A 12,326-nucleotide genomic window follows, 5' to 3' on the forward strand; every position below is an offset into this window, starting at 1 on the left:
TAGCTATTGAAAAGCCTACTTCAGCCCAGAAAGGAACTGAAACTAGGTTTTGTGTGTGTGTGTGTGTGTGTGTGTATGTGTGCAGAAATCGGCACATCATACACTTGTACACCAATATAGCATACAGTGTGCAAAGATAATAGCTTGTTGACATCTCTAATGTGTATAGAGAGTACCAGGGGCGTGGAAATGCTGTTTGTTTTGGTAACTGTCGGAACTGCTTCAGTTTCACTTTCAATTGAAGGTCTAAAAAGCGTTGCTATTTCAAAGGCCCACTTATGCAGCAATTTCTGGCTGAAAGGTCTGGAAAAAATCATGTAGGCGAAGTATCGGTGCTGAGAGGAGACTGTTGTTAGGTGCCGTGGAGTCAGTTCAACTTACAGCAACCCTGTGTATGAAACACTGCCCGATCCTGCACCATCCTCACAATTGTTGCTGTGTTTGAGCCCACTGTTGCAGCTACCGTGTCAATCCATCTCATTGGCGGTCTTCTGCTTTTTCACCAACCCTCTACTTTTCCAAATGTGATGTCCTTCCCCAGGGACTGGTTCCTCCTGACAACGTGGCCAAAGCACAAGAGAGAAATCTCACCATCATCGCTTCTATGAATACCCTTCAATCAAATGGATGGATGAATGTTAAGGTCTGTGGCATCATTTTTATTTTAATCACAATAATAAATTATTTATCCTTAGTTTCCGTGGGACTCTGATACAAACTAGTTCATGATAATAAATCTTATAACTTATTTCCTCCAAGAGCTATGAAATCATTCTAGTGTGACCTTTCATGAAGGAGAAACATCAGATATCAAGAGGATGCATCAGAGAGGGTGAGGTGATTCTAACCTATGGTGTGTCCAAGTTATTGAAGTCGATATACTTTTACTGACCTTCCTTACTTTGGACTGACATGAAGTGCCAGGCAGTTATTAATGTCCTCTCAACATTTTAATTAAGATTATGGATGAGGAGATTTATGAAAGGCTGATCAATATGCAAGTATCATATATCTAGACTATCCTATGAACACCCTTGAATCTTGATCCCAAGTGATCTCAACTGATTAGAACGATGGCCTACAATTTCTTCCTCTTTTGTCTAATGCATAGAAAAAGGTACAAGAATGAACCATTGATGACATAGCCAGTCTTGAATACAAGAACTCGTGGCAGTCCTGAAGCCATGAGGGTCTCTAAAAGAAGGAAAGCAGATTAGGAGCTGCATTGGATCAACTGGGTTTTCAGCAGTAAACTTTGAGGATCACTGCAGAAAACATCAGGAACACCTCTAGGAGATCCTTAGTCCCATAAAATGGCGCACAATCAGACAAGGGAAAGACAGACATGAACGGCCTGAAAAGATTTTTTGCTAATGCTGAAAGAAGAGTGAATGCTCCTTAGGCTGCCATGATGGAGTAATGGAGGTGATAGCCCTGTTTTCTTATGTATATTTGGAGTTTTATATTTCTTACCAGGTGTCATTATTTTAAAAAGCACAATTACAAACCAATACGTCCCAAAGAGTAGCAGCTAGAATGGTGAGGGGATTTTAGATTTTTTGATGTGAGGAAAAACTAAGGAAATTGGAACGATGGTTCTTAACTTGACACATGCTTCAGAATCATTGGATTTTTTTTTTTCCTTTGTTTATTTTTACACAGGCTGATGCACCTGTCCTTAAGGCTTCTGACTCCTGAGATCTGGAAAGGGCAGACAATATGGATTGGTAAAATGTTTTATAGATGGTTCAAATGCACGCCTTTGGTTCAGAACTATCAAATTAGAAAGAGCTTAAAGAAGAAATTTAAGTGGGAGGTAATGATTGTCTATGAATGCAAAGATAACAAAGTTCCTTCTCACTGAATCCCCTGGGGAAGCCAGGTGACCAAGTTCCACCTGGGGTCCTTTACCATTTCTAGAATTAGCAGCTAACCAGATATGGGAAGAGGGACGTGACTTGAAAGTAACTATATCACAGAGTGGGCTGGGATAGATATTGCTGGCATAGACTCTTGTGCTCCTTTACCTCTGTATTCTACAACCTGATACTGAGAAAGGACTTTTCTTAGGTCTAGTTCATGTCCTTCCTCCATGCCCATCTTGTTCCAGGGAAATCCAGGCCTGGAAGGGCAATAATCATAATTAAGGTCTGGACTCAAGGTCTGAACTAGGACTGGGATTGGGCTAGATGGTAGATTGTACATGGTTCATAATTTAGCAAAGATATTAAGTTCAGTCACTCTTTTTGAAAATCCACCTCACTCTCTCTCTTCCTCTCTTAAATTAATGCCCCAGTATCAGTTTTGCAAATGTACTTTACTTACTCAGAAGTTTAAGTCACACTCTTGTCCTGTAATCTTGGCCATTCTGTTTGAAAGGTAAGGTAACTTTCTGTTTTGAAAACAGGAAGCAGAACTTCCTATTTATGAAAGTAGATAAAATCAGTCACCCATACCCACAGCCTCTTCATTCTTTTATCTCTGTCTTCACCCATACCCACAGCCTCTTCATTCTTTTATCTCTGTCTACTATACTTAAAAAAAAAAAAAAAATTTTTTTTTTTTATACTTAAATTTTTTTTTATACTTAAATTAGGCCCCTCAAATTTGATAGCGCATGGTTGAATGGGACATTTTTGTAGGTGTGGTTGTGATTATCTGGACTTGAAAATAAGGAAAGGTAAAGTAGGCTTAGCTGTGTATTGGGAACTTTTATATTAAATACTCTTCCTATTTTCTCTCCTTAGAAAAAAGAGAGAGGTTAGACTTAAGGTATTAGAACCTAACTATACTTTGACTTAAAATACATCTCGATCCAAACATAATTTTTACACTGGTATCTGAGACCTGGTTAGAAGAATATTTTGTTTGCTTGAATATTGCCAAGTGTTGTCATCCTAAGCAAGCTCAAGCAGTTGAGCTCATAGTGATGTAACAACCTTGGGGGAAAGAGACCACCATGATCCAGTCTGCTTCTGCTGCAGAGGAACAGGGTCGGGGGAATGTCTGGAGAGGACTGTGACATGGTCTGGGAATAGAATGGATACCTCACATTGTGTGTTTCCAGATGAGGCTCTGACACCCAACCATACCCTGTCCCTTTCACTATAAGAACATGCCACACTTGGAAATAAAGGCTCACTGTAGACAACTATCTCTCCTAAGCATTCTTCATGTTCCCCCTGCCATCAGTTAATGCTAAGGGAGAATGAATGCCTGGCCACCCACTCTGGGAATAGAGAGAGGAAAAAACAAAAACCAAATCTGTTGCTGTCAAGTGGATTCTGACTCATAGCAACCCTGTAGGACACGGTAGAACTGCCCCATAGGGTTTCCAGGGAGTAGCTGGTGGATTCAAAGCGCCAATCTTTTTGTTAGCAGCAGTAGCTCTTAACCGCTGCGTCACCAGGGCTCCACTTTGGGAATAGGGAGATGAGAATAGGGAAATAAGTATCTAGTTGCTTTTATCTTTTCCATTTTTGTTTTCTGCAGATTCTATATCTATTGTCTATTATCTATCTAATCTTTTATGCCCTTCCCTACTTCCCCCTTATTTTGAGTATTGGCATAAAAGACTTTTATAATTATTTTTAGATAATTTTTAATTTCTCAAATTATAAAACTGGCCTCCTGCTCTTACCTTAAAGAAAAGTACTAAGAACATCCTTTCCCATCTCCGTATGAATTTAAGTCAGGCTTGCTTACATTTTAAGCCTCTTAATCATTTATTTTTAAAACGTAAAATAAAATAAAAAGTGAATTTTAGACATGGTGGACTAAAGTAGAATTAGTGTGAGTGTAGGATATATTTCGGAAGCTATGGTTGTCTTAAAAAAAACCAAACCCATTGCCATCAAGTTGATTTGGACTCATAGTGACCCTATAAGACAGGGTAGAACTGCCCCATATGGTATCCAAGGAGCGCCTGGGGGATTTGATCTGTAGACCTCTTGGTTAGCAGACGTAGCGCTTAACCACTACTCCACCATAGTTGTCTTAGAGCTTCTATATTCATACCAAGAAATGGAAACACTACCATGTCCTAAAGATGGCATGAAGAGCACATCCTATGTTAAAAATGCCCATTGTTCCTGAGTTTTTCCCAGCTAAAACTCCAAATTTAGAAAACCAAGTTAAACCTGTTACTGTTCCGTTGATTCCAACTCATAGCCACTCTAAGGGACAGAGTAGATCTGCCCCATGGGGCTTCCAAGGAGCGGCTGGTGGATTCAAACTGCCAACTTTCTGGTTAACAGCCTGAGCTCTTACCTACTGCACCTCCAGGGCTCGTTACTGCCTTTGCTCTTCTGCCACCAGCTTCATTTGCCTATTGACATTCTCACCCTGACAAACATATTCCATCAGTTCTAGATGATTTACAGAGAACTTTCTTATCAGCCAGGTCATACAAAAAATAAACAAAAAACAAAAAACCCAAACCCACTGTCGCTGAGTCAGTTCTGACTCATAGCAACCCCGTAGGGTTTCCAACACTGTAAATCTCTGTCTGCAGAGCCGCTGGTGGTTTTGTACCACCGAGCTTTCAGTGACCAGTTGCTCGCTTTAACGACTGTGCCACCAGGACTCTTCATATCAGTAAGGTTATTAAAAAAAAACAAAACTCATTGCCGTCAAGTTGATTTCTACTCATAGCGACCCTATAGGACAGAATAGAACTGCCGCGTAGAGTTTCCGAGGATTCTCCTGGCAGATTTGAACTGCCGACCTTTTGGTTAGCAGCTGTAGCTTCAGGATTGGGTCTTGGAATCAGAGGGGCTAGGCTTGAATTCCAACCTCTTTACTGACTAGATAATCTACTTAATTTCTCCGGTACTCAGATTCAAACCAAAAAAACCATCCCTGTCTAGTCAATTCTGACTCATAGTGACCCTACAGGACAGAGTAGAACTGCCCCAAAGGGGTTTCCAATGAGTGCCTGGTGGATTCGAACTGCGAACTTTTGGTTAGCAGCCATAGCACTTAACCACTACACCACTAAAGTTTCCACTCAGATTCATTACCTATAAAATGGAGGTAGTCATGTTCATAGTAAGCAACAAATAAATGCTGGCTGATATTTTGTTGGGGGCACTAGTGGTTCAATGGTAGAATTCTCACCTTCTGTGTGGGAGACCCACTTTTGATTCCTAGCTAATGCAGCTCACACAGCAACTATCTGTCTGTCAGTGGAGGTTTGCCTGTTGCTAGGATGCTGAAAAGTTTTCAGCAGAGTTCCCGACTACGGAAAGGCCTGGCTATCTTCCCCCAAATCAGCCAATGAAAACCCTGTAGATCACAATAGTCCAAACCATGACCAGTCATGGGGATGACATATTACCAGGCAGTGTTTTGTTCCCTTGTGCATTGGGTCACTATGAGTCAGGGTCCCACTCGACTGCAGCTGACAACATCAACAACAATATTTTGAAGGTAGCCTTACTTACTAACCTGATAGTCTACTTGTTCCCTTTCTCCTCATTAGTGAAGCCAAGGCATTAACGAACGTACTAATGATGATGATAATCTTTATTGATAATAATTATCATTTCACTTCACATTTACTACAGTGATAAATTTACGGCCATGATCTTGCATACAATAAATATGCATATTCCTTTGTTTTTGATGGGGGGGAACAAAGCTGAAAATTAGGGCTAAATATCCTAAGGATATCAGAAGCCCTGGTGGCATAGTGGTTAAGTGCTACAGCTGCTAACTAAAAGGTTGGCAGTTCAAAGGATAATTCATGCCCATCCCTACTTTTCCACTCAAAAGGAACGTCCTACTCTTTTTAAATTTATTCTATCACTTGCTTCAGCTTTTCCTTTCTCTTTTCTTGATTAAAATTGGCGTTTTTTCCACAAAGAATGCCATAAAAAGTCCAAGTCTGTGATATAGTAGTGGGAAAGATAACTGGAGGAGATGATTTAAGCTGGAAACACATTTTGTTTATAGCATTCACTTTATCCCAGGGCATACCAGATAGAATGAGGTCTGCCTCAGGCCACTGGCTTCTCAGGTATTCATTAATCCTGCAGAAAGCTTCAGGTTGGGGTCATTACCGCTTAATTACAGCTTGTGATTACTGGCACATTCTTCGGTGACCTTATTCCGTGGGCTGGCCTGTTTGTTCACCAGAGAATCCAGGCAGCTGGAAATTTTGGCTGACTGGAAAGTTTAAATGGGGATTTTTTTGGCTTGAATTGAAGGCTGTTCATGTTGAAATGTCAACACATTTTTCTCCCATCTGGATATAGTTAATCACGGGGCTTGCTTTTATATACTTTTTTCCATAAGCTTTGCTTTTGAGGTCTGCCTGAACTTATCAAAATGCTGTTTGAAAGCAGAGCTTTGAACAGAAGTGTTCTTCTGTCATTATTTACTCTTTGTGAGCATAACAGGGAAGGTTTTCTTATAACATTTCAGCATATTAGAACCTATAGTCTAGGGGCCATCCAAGACTACTCAGACATTGGAAGGAATATTAATTTCATGTCTACTTTAAGAATAACATTGCTCTAAAATCATAGGGCAGGAGGCCTGATCTAGTGACAAAGGGTATTTGGCTAGGATTTGGCAAATCTGGCTGGATTCTATGCTTCATTGCAGCTGATTCCTGGGCCAAATCGTTTCAGTTATTTACTCATGCCACAAATGTTTATTGAGTGCTTCCTATGGACCACATACTAAGAAAGGTATCCTGTATTCTGAAGTATATGAAATCGGGGGCAATACTGTTTCTTTCATCATTTTATCCATAATACCTTCCCCAGGGTGTGACAAAATACAAAATAAATGAGTGTGGCTGGGCTCCAATTTCTTTATGGACGCTGAAATTTGAATTTCATATAATATTTTACATGTCACGAAGTGTTTTCTTTTGAGTTTTTTTTCAACAATTTAAAAGTGTAAGGCTACGCTTAGCTCATGGACCATACACTGACAGCAGCCCAGTGTCTATAGGCTGCAGTTTGTCAACCCCTGGTACATATCACAAACAGTAAACCACAGTATGATTCCTGTTGGTAGCAGATTTTCTGGGTTTAATCGGGTAAAATTTTAAATAATCCTTAACGATTGAGAGTGGGCTAAGATTTCAGTGTTGTATAGAATAACTAGGAGTCCCAGACACAAGGAGAGTTTGGCTCACTCACAAAGTCTCCTGCATGGACCTTCACAGAGAAGCTGGAGGCAGGGCTGGAGACTGGAAAGAATCCCTCTTGCCCTATGGAGCGGTGGATGTACAGGAGGCAAGTGGGTGCTACTGAGTGACTGGGAACAACATGTCCACTTTGCCAGATCCTTCTCTTACATGAAACAAAAGAGTTCTCATATGGAACTATTGGGGGTCAGGCTGTTTCTCAAGGAAATGATGACTAAAGAATGAGCTATACGAAGAGGCAGTTGAATCCAAGGAGTATATATGCAAAGGCCCAGAGACACAGTGAAAAAACAAAAAACTCATTCTCTTCAAGTCGATTCCGACTCATAGTGACCCTATAGGACAGAGTACAACTGCCCTATGGGGTTTCCAAGGAGCTGCTGGTGGATTCCAACTGCCGACCTTTTGGTTAGCAGCGAGCTTGTAACTACTGCACCACCAGAGGCAAGATACAGCATAATAATTTTGAAGAGCTGAGAGAAGTTTTGTATGACTGCAGTATACAGCAGAAGACGAAAAATATGTCTGCAGGGGTAGTTAAGTCTCAATATTTTAATAGTCTTGTGTGCCATGTAAAATGTTTTGGAGAAATTGGAAATCTTTGGAAGGTTTTCGAGGATGAAATGGACATTATTGTGTTCCAATAAAACTTCACTTACAAATTCATTTGGTAGGCCAGGTTTAGTCAGTGGGCTACACTTTGCTCTACCCTAGTCTAAAGTCAGACAGCCTGACTGAAATCTTGTTCCCTAGTTTATGGAACTTCTGGGGGCAAGTTACTTAAATCTTTACCATTATGTTCTAGTGAGCCTTTCTTTTCTTTCAAGGAAAAGTTCATCAAAAGTCCATAAATTTAAATAAAGAGTGGAAAACTTTCATTTACTGGGTTGAAAGAGTGCAATAGCTCTGGGAAAATGTCCAGACAACAGTTTACTTCATTTTGCTTCCTTGAATGGTATTGGCATCTTTCCCCAGGGGATTTGTCCTACTGTAGGGTAATTAGACTCATCAGAAGTTCTAAAAACCTCTTTCCTTCTCATCTGTATCCTGATTTCCAGCTCATGCTACTGAGGTGTCTACATGTCCCTGGTCATGCTCAGTTGAGTTATAAAATAAATAGCTAGCTAACTTGAAAGAACAATTTCACAGGTGATGAGATCCCAAAGGCTCTACAGAAGGGGATAAGAAACAAAGTGACATAAAATGATAGGCCCAAGTGAGAACACTGAGAAAGATGAAAACAAAAAACCTCCATAGAAGCAAAGACTTCTTTTTCCTTGATGGAAAGAGAAGTACAGATAATCAAGGTAGAAAGTTTTAGCTTTCAGGATAGGGATTATTAATTTGTAAAGTCATGAACACATGGACATATTTGATATTCTGAAAAATTTACCCAATCGTACTTCTTGTAACAAAAAAGTGAACAATACAAAGGATCCTTTTCAAAATATATTAGCATGTTTAATGTGTGTGTGAAAGACCCCTGAACTGGGGGCCAACAAGAACAGAGTTATAGTCTTACATCTGCCATTACATAGTAGCTGTTTGACTTCTAGCAGTTATGATGCTGAAAAATGAAAGGAAAGAAGGTGTCACTCTGTTCCTTCCACTTTTGCTTCCTACCTCCATTACCTTACCGCCCTAGAGGAGATCTAGACTTCAGTACGGATAATTTTCCCTGGCATTATTCAATGTGTGTAACTACTACAGTATATCATCATAGTCATAATTATAATTAGAAATTAATCATTGGAAATAAAATATATATATATACATAAACTGAAAGACTCAATATTGTAGAGTTGAAAATTCTTCCAAAGATCTATAGATTTTAATCCCAATCAAAATCAAGCAGGGGATTTCTGCTTTCACTCAGGATGTGGAAAGTTGCAAGAGAATGTTGTTCCCATCCTAACAGTGAGATAAAGTCAGATAATCTATGAAATCATTATTTTCTGAAAGCCATCAGAAAGCTGAGGTCACAAAACAACCAAGAGAACTGAATTCCAAAGAGGGACGAATTTCTTGGGGCAATGGACTCAAACTGTTTCAGCTTTGGCAGAGTATAGGAGGGATAGGTGACTACCAACGAAACAGGTAAGACAATTAAAAAAAAAAAAATCAGACACAATTGTAAATAACACTAAGATTTTGGTGTAGAAAAATTAGGCATCCCAAACACAAGGAAAATTTGCCTTCACTCACAAACTCTTCTGCATGGACCTTCACCAAGTGCCAACAGAGAGCCTGGCGGCAGGACCAGAGACTGGAGAGAACCCCTCTCTCCCCATGGTGGGATAGATGTGTAGGAAACAATTGGGTGCCATTGGGTGACAGGCAACAAACACTGCCCATTTTCCCAGATCCTTCTCTCATGTGAAACAAAGGACACTGGTGGAGGACAGAAAACATTCTTGCCATGAGGGTTGCTGATGGAGGTGTGAGAAAACCTCTTGGACTAAGAATCCTGCACTTGTATACATCAGAGATCTGCTACCACTTGGGAATGGTCAGAGAACTCTCTTGTACAAGGTCTGCCACAGGTAGATAGAAGAGTTTTGTTGCCATGGGAAAGTGAAGAAGAAGGAATGCTGAAAATGCCTCACCACAAGACCCATGTGAAAAGCCTTGCCTGAAATGGAGGCTGGACCAGGAGAACCAAGAACCGCACCCCACCGTTTAACATCAAGTAAAAGCAGGAACAATTTACAGATGGTCAAGGGCGTTAGCAAAATTTTGGCAAATTAAATCCAGTACAATACAACTAAACAGAATTTATCCCAGGAAGGCAAGGATTGCTTAATACTGGGAAATCATTCAATGTAATTCACCATATTAACAGACTAAAAAAGAAAAATATGATTATCTCAATAAAAAACAAAACAAAAAACAAATCCACTGCCCCATAGGTTTCCAAGGAGTGCCTGGTGGATTCAAACTGCTGACCTTTTGGTCATTTGACAAAATCCGAAATCTGTTTCTGATAAAAATTCTCAGCAAATTTATAATAGAAAGGAGTTTTTCCATCCTGATAAAGGGCATGTACAAAAACCTGACAGCTAGCATAATACGTTGTGGTAAAAGGCTGAATTCTTTCTCTTAAAACCAGAAGCAGAACAAAGATGGCTGCTCCCACCTCTTCTATTCAACGCTGTACGGAGGTTCTAATCAGCGTGGTAAGGCAAGAAAAAGAAAAGGCAAAATATTAAAACTTTTTATTCACAGATAAAAATAGAGAACATTCTACAGAATTTATAAAATAGCTGACAGATCTATTAAGTGCAGGGTACAAGGTCAATCTACAAAAATCAGATGTATTCCAGTATACTAACACAAACAACTGAAAATTGAAATTAAACAAACACTATTATTTAAAATATCATAAAATGTAAAATATTTAGGAATAAATTTAATCAATAAGGTATTCAAAGCATGTACATTGAAAATTCTAAAATATCGTATTACAAACCAAAAAACCGAACCCATTGCTGTTGAGTCCATTCTGACTCATAGTGACCCTATAGGACAGAGTAGAGCTGTCCCATAGGATTTCCAAGGAGGGGCTGGTGGATTTGAACTGCCGTTCTTTTGATTAGTAGCCAAGCTCTTGACAACTGTGCTACCAGGGCTTCAAAATAATACATTACAAAAAACCAAAAACCTGTTGCTGTCGAGTTGCCTCACAGGGACTCATAGGGACCCTATAGGACAGAGTAGAACTGCCCCACAGGGTTTCCAAGGAGCGCCTGGTGAATTCAAACCGCTGACCTTTTGTTTAGCAGCCATAGCTATTATTTAATATATTAACATATTATATAATACATAGCTAGTGTAGTGAGATGCAAATAAATGTAATGAATAAGAAGGCTCAATATTCTTAAGACATCAATTCTTACCAGTTGATGGATTCAATAAAACTCCTCCAAAAAAAGGGGAAAAAAAAATTCCAGCAGTCTTTTATGTAGAAATTTCTCATCTCTCTTTAGGGAAAATGAACCTATCCACACATAAAATGTTGTGTATAATTTCTAGAAGGTTGGATACCTGAAGCTTATGTATATGGACTACAGCTTTAGAATTCCTGTTATAAGCCTTTCAAATGTGACAAAAAGGGTCTATGTTAGGTACTTAGATACCGCTGTGGATTGAATTATGTCTCCTGGAAACGTGTTGAAATTCTAACCCCTGTACCTGTAAATATGACCCTGTTTGGAAATAGAGGGTTTTCTTTTGTTATGTTAATGAGACCATACCAGTGTAGGGTGGGCCCTAAAACTTAATTAGTTCTGAGTTAAAAAAAAAAAAAAAAAGACCAGAATAGACACAGAGACACACACAAGGGGAAGAGAAAGACCGCCAAAGAGAGAGATGTGTCTGTAAGCCCAGAAACGTCAAGGATTGCTGGCAGCTACTAGAAGCTGAAATAAGCAAGATAGGAACTTCCCCTAGATCCGTACCCTGAATTCAGACTTCTAGTCTCCTGAACTATGAGAAAATAAACTTCTGTTATTTAAAATGACCCGCTTGTGGTATTTCTGTTCTGATAACACTAGGAAACTGAAAGAGATACCAGGCCATGCTCTAGACAATTAAATCAGAATATTTGTGGGTGGCAGCTGGGCAGTAGTAGTGTGGACATCAATGATCCTTGCATGTTGTAAACAGATCAAATCAATAACCTGTCCAGTGATAATTGCTTTCCAAACCAGGACAGGCCTCAGCTACCAGGGTGGCAGTAGAATCTGACAATGGTGGATTTGTGAAAGGAGCAGAATCTGTGACAGTGAAGGAACAAGGCAAGCTGCAGGGATCAGTGTCGGGTCAGTCTACTCTGGGACTTGACAAGGAGGCAGCAGTGCATTGATCACGTTGCTGGTTGAGGAGGTGACTCTTTCAGGGCAGCTTTAATAAGAGTTGAGTGGGAACTGTCCTACCACGGCCCCATTAGAAGAGAAGTTTGGGTAAAACGCTGTCTTGGGGTTTGGGCTTTCCTTCTCCTTACTTCTCTGTGTTTATAGGTTTTCAGGGTCTGACCATGCCATTTCTAAGTGACATGATCCTATTCTGTGGGCAGGAAGTACGAACCTTAAAGAATAGGTTGGTGGCTGAGACAGTTTCCCAAACTGAATCAGCCAAGAACTTCCAAGATTGCACAAAATTAATG

At 39.9% G+C, this 12,326-nt stretch overlaps 1 protein-coding gene across 2 annotated transcripts in view; it reads right to left on the bottom strand.

The window, feature by feature from the left end:
- KCNMB2 (potassium calcium-activated channel subfamily M regulatory beta subunit 2) overlaps positions 1-12,326 on the bottom strand; it is a 526,027-nt gene that overhangs the window by 428,285 nt on the left and 85,416 nt on the right. The window lies entirely within an intron of this gene.

Source organism: Elephas maximus, chromosome 23 (assembly GCF_024166365.1).
Source record: "Elephas maximus indicus isolate mEleMax1 chromosome 23, mEleMax1 primary haplotype, whole genome shotgun sequence".
In the NCBI taxonomy this organism is placed as follows: Eukaryota; Metazoa; Chordata; class Mammalia; order Proboscidea; family Elephantidae; genus Elephas; species Elephas maximus.